The sequence below is a fragment of the Oryza sativa genome, chromosome 10 (assembly GCF_034140825.1).
Source record: "Oryza sativa Japonica Group chromosome 10, ASM3414082v1".
NCBI classification, from domain to species: Eukaryota; Viridiplantae; Streptophyta; class Magnoliopsida; order Poales; family Poaceae; genus Oryza; species Oryza sativa.
The window spans coordinates 167,632-172,438 of record NC_089044.1 but is presented as its reverse complement, the minus strand read 5'-3'; the positions used below and the strand labels follow the sequence as shown (position 1 = coordinate 172,438).

General features: G+C 42.6%; 1 long non-coding RNA gene across 1 annotated transcript; it reads left to right on the top strand.

Moving 5' to 3' along the window:
• Nucleotides 1–1,743: 1,743 nt before the first annotated feature.
• LOC136353598 (uncharacterized) lies at nucleotides 1,744–3,983 on the top strand. Its single transcript, XR_010736912.1, has 2 exons — nucleotides 1,744–1,891; nucleotides 3,744–3,983. It is a non-coding gene; the product is annotated as an uncharacterized lncRNA (long non-coding RNA).
• The last annotated feature ends 824 nt before the right edge of the window (nucleotides 3,984–4,807 follow it).

The window sequence follows — 4,807 nt, the reverse complement described above, 5'->3', positions numbered from 1 at the left end:
TAATTTAGCAATCTGATTCAAATTACCGGTCAGCGGCGAGGCAATGAGGATTGAGGATTGAAGTGAGTCGAGGATGAGATGAGGACTATTGGACGATGACTTGATCATGACGAGGAGGCAGCCATGGCCACTCGGCTAGCCCCCAAGCCATATATAGCTGCGTAACCGGTAGGGCTCGGACGTTCACCTAGCTGCTGCTCGGCGCCGCTGTAACATCCTGAAAATTCCCAATAATAAAAATCACTAAAATTTTGAACTTTTTAAAACTTTTGCATCATGCTGGTTGTTATGATTGCTATTGCTTGCCAAATCGTAAATGATCACAAAGAAAGTAAAGAAAAGGTCTAAATTTAAGCAATAGATATAATTTACGAGAATATGTTATTTATTATTAACCCTACAAATATTAGTGCACAAGAAAGCAAGCCAAATCAAGTATAAGTCAAATATTAATTTCTATTATAAATCACAGATCAAATATTAAATATTCGAACCATGCTGATGGCTTGATGCCATGATTAGCTAAAAGAAATAGTAAAATCAAATCTAATTCATCTGAATCCAATCTCACATGAAATATAAGAACACATGAAATGATGATCACCACTATAATGATCGTGTTTATAAATAAGTAATTCACCAGGATACATAGATTGATACTTAGAACATTTCGCCGAGTTCCTCATGACATGAAAATCACTCATATAAAATAATGGTCATATAAATAAATTAAGCTTTATATATAAATAAGAATATGTGAGTGTTTAATTAAACAATTAGATTAATGTTGTACTGAGTCTCAATTTATATTTATAGAATGAATGGACCCACGTAAAATGCATTGTTATACAAATAAGTTCATTCAATGTGCTATTGTAATAATAATGGCCACATTAGGATATTTTAATTAATTTTAGAACCCTCAAAGCCTCCAAAATTATCAAGGTTAATTTTAGAATCAGACCTCATTTAAATAATGCAATAGAAAAATATATATAAGAATAAAATATGGGTAATATTAAAATTTGGTAAACTTTCATCTAAATTAAAACATATATTGGGTAAACTCCATTTGTGTGAAATCTAGAATTTATGGGACAAGTTTTAATAGGAAATAGGCCCCAAAATTGGATAAATAAGAAAAAGTCACTGTTTCATTAGCCACTAGGTGTTCAATTTGGTTCCTAGCCATCCTAGCTCTTTTCCTCCCTACTGCTAAGCCGCCCTAGCCGGCCTTGAGCCCCGAGCTGCCATCGCCGTCAACGTCTCGTCGCGCCATCGCCATTCCATCACCTCGAGCCCTGCCCGCACCGGCGTCGTCGCCGTCATGTCACCATCACCGTGCCGCACCTCTGCCGTGCTGTCGCCGCTACCGTGGACTGCTGCCGCCTACGCGCCCTCGCGCCCCGTGTGCTGCCGTGCCGCGCGCCGTCCCATCGCACTGCTGCTGCGTCGCCGTCGCCCCCACCGCGCCGAGCCCCGCGCCGCTGTCGCGCCGTCACCGTCACCGTCGCGTCGCCGCGTGTCGCCATCGCGTCACCGCTTGTCTCGAGCCCCGCGCCGCTGCCGCCAGCTGCTGCGCCATCGCCATCATCACGCCGAGCCCCACGCTGCGCCTGCGCTCCTGTCCCGTCGCCGCTCGCCTCGAGCCCCGCACGCTGCGCGCGTCCTATCGAACAACACTGCACCGGCCACCTCTCCCCTCCGCCCCCTATATAAACCCATGCCTCCCCTTCCCTCCCCACACCTCCCAGCCCCCACGAGCTCGTCCTCCCCTCTCTTCCTTTTCTTTTTCCTCGGATACATTTCGTCGAACACCTTGTGGGCGTGCTTCACCTTCTTCTCCGCTCCACCACCGCGACACCGATCTTCGTTGCTCCTCCATCTCTCGGTAAGTCCTAGCTCCTCTGGCCTCCCCTAGTTCTGTAGAAACTAGAGGCCCCTTTAATTTCGCCAATTAGCAACCGTCGCCGTGCCGGTCCGGCCGCCGTTCTACCGCCGGCGAGCTCGCCGTGGACAAGCCATCCCGGAGCTCCTCCTAGTCATCTCGTTAGTAAAATGGAACCCCCACACTCCGTACGTAGATGCTCACGCACTTGTCGAATCGGTCGTAGACCATCCCGTTCGCCCTAGCCGGTTGCAACCAAAGGCTTGGCCATGACGGCCATGTCGCGTCGATCGTCCCCGCGCCGCCGAGTGCCTTGGCCGCCTGCGGGGCTTCGCCGGAGATCCACCGCTCCTCCCCTGGCCGCCGCTAGGTCGCCCTCGCCCGGGCCTAGCCGCGCCGTGCTCTGCTCGGCCGATGGCTGGAGGTAGAAGACGATAGAAAAAGAACGTGAGAGAGAAGGATATGACATGTGGGCCCCACTTGTCATTAGCTCATCCTATTTCCATTTAGAAAATTAATTCGGTGGAAAATAAAGTAAAGGTTTGACCCCACGTGTGAGCAGCTGTTAGTGTTAAGAACAGACTTCGGATTAAAAATAAATCATTTATGAACAGTACCCTTTTTGCAATTTCTCGGATTAATTCAAATTTGAATCTTTAAACTAGCGTAACTCTCTCATTTTAACTTGGATTTGAATGAAACTTGAACCTAAATTTATCTAAATTCATAAGCTTTCAAATGGTATATAATTCACTATTTGATAAAATACATTTATAATTATCAAATAATTAATACCAAGATAATGCATAATAGTCAACTTAAAAATGTGCTAACAAATAAAATTAGTACTTTACAGTAAGGTAGACGTAATAATATTTGTCTCTAACATGCTTTGTCATTGTAACAACCACACAAAATAATTTTAAATGATGTCTCAAATTAATGTATAGGAAGATACTAGTACTATTAAATGGTTGTATAATTAAACCCATGACTTATAGATTATTTAAATAATAAAGTTAGCCTTATAATTAGGTAAATCAAACATGAATACACATAGATGAGTCTTTAATTTATTTATGAGGAATAGGAACAGAGTTGTTATGATAGAACCACCCAAATAAGGTTGAGTCGGTTAGCATCCAATAATTACTCAAAGAGTAAAATCACTTGTCAACCCACTTAAATCACATATACTGTACAATCCATTTAAAATCATACATAAGAACAATAGCCTACCTTTAGCATATATTAAACCAAGGAGTTATATGACAAACATGTATGGTGGATAAACACTAGTTATAAATCTTGACCTCATAAAATTATAGTTCAATTGTAAATTAGGATTGTTCATTAAGGGATAATCTGTAACCATAATATGATTAACCTAAACAACTCTAACATACAAAGCATGGATAATTGCTAACCTTTTATAATTTATTGTGACAAGTAAAATTTGTTCACAATTAAAGTAAAGCCCCCATCAATAGAATAATAATAATACAAATGATTCACCGTAATTATTTGATTGATCCTAAATCCATCCGACAACAGAACCTCTAGTATATGACCACTTTATTTAGATAAATGCATGTGTAGCCATAATCCTTCCATAGTCATTAGCTAGACTAACCCACAGATTAGCCAGATGTATATCTCATTTATACACTATCGATTAACTCCTAAATAGACCACGATGACAATAGAAAGATTAAGGAATTTTAGCCCTTAGCATGATTGGAATCCCCTAGCAAGCAATAATAGTATGAGCAACCCTAGGTTCGACCCCGACATTTGTATTTTGGTTGTGCATATTTGCTTGTTGTTGAATATTGGTTTTTCTCGTGTATTATAGAATTTGTGTATCAGTTAGTTGTGAGGCAACGTATGCAGCTTCCAGGAGGTGAAGGTTGATCAAGATTGTATCAAGAATAAGGATGATTCTGAGCAGGCAAGTCATCACTATTCCTTGAACATGTTGATCCCAATTGTGAAATTATTTTGTTTACTAATAAAATTGCATGCAATGATGAACATCCTACTTGTGATTATGCCATACCTTGATTATTGTTTACCCCTTAAATCCTTGTAACCATGATTACGTATGAGTCCCTAGTCAATTATGACATATGCTTAGAAATGCTATTCTCGAATCATGCATACTCATATTTATCAAATGCTATATGCTTGGGCAATTACCTTTGGGAAGGTAATTGAGATGCGGCATGTGGAGACATGAGCGCCATATTGCCATGATATTGATGACATGATTTGTGAAAGGAGAAATAAAATTAAACAACTGTTTTCGACTGGGGCGGACGGAGGATTTGGGTGGTATCTGGAAAAGGCTAGTGCCGTCCCTGGTCAGTTAAGGACCGAGCCATGAAGCTAAGCATGAAACGACCCACGTCCAACCATACTTCTCGAATGGGTATAGACGTAGCGGATTAGATAACCGAGCGGAGGCAGTATCCCTACATAGTGGTCTTCTTTTAGGTGTGTGATGCAGCAAGCAGTCTGCTGGCGGATGCCCGGTTCGGATGGCCAGGTGGATGGCGGATGCCCGTTCCAGATGGTCAGAGGCTGGCTTGGCAATACTACATGAGTATACCCATAAGAGAATAATCATGATGGACTGGGTTTAACGACAAGAAGCAACGTAGGAATGTGTGTGTTTTTCCCTTCCCGGGAGCGCCAGAACTCCTCTCACTGCTAGAAACATATGACGCCTAGAGGGCATGAGGGCTAAAGTTCATGGAGCGGGTACTGCCAATGCGAGGTTATCGAAAAGCTTTGCCGTGATGCGTCTCATGTGTTGGGACGAGGCTCATGTGTTGGGCAGTCGCGGAGTACGGGTAAAGTGTACATCCACTGCAGTGTGAGTAAACCAAATCTATTCGAATAGCCGTGCTCGCGGTT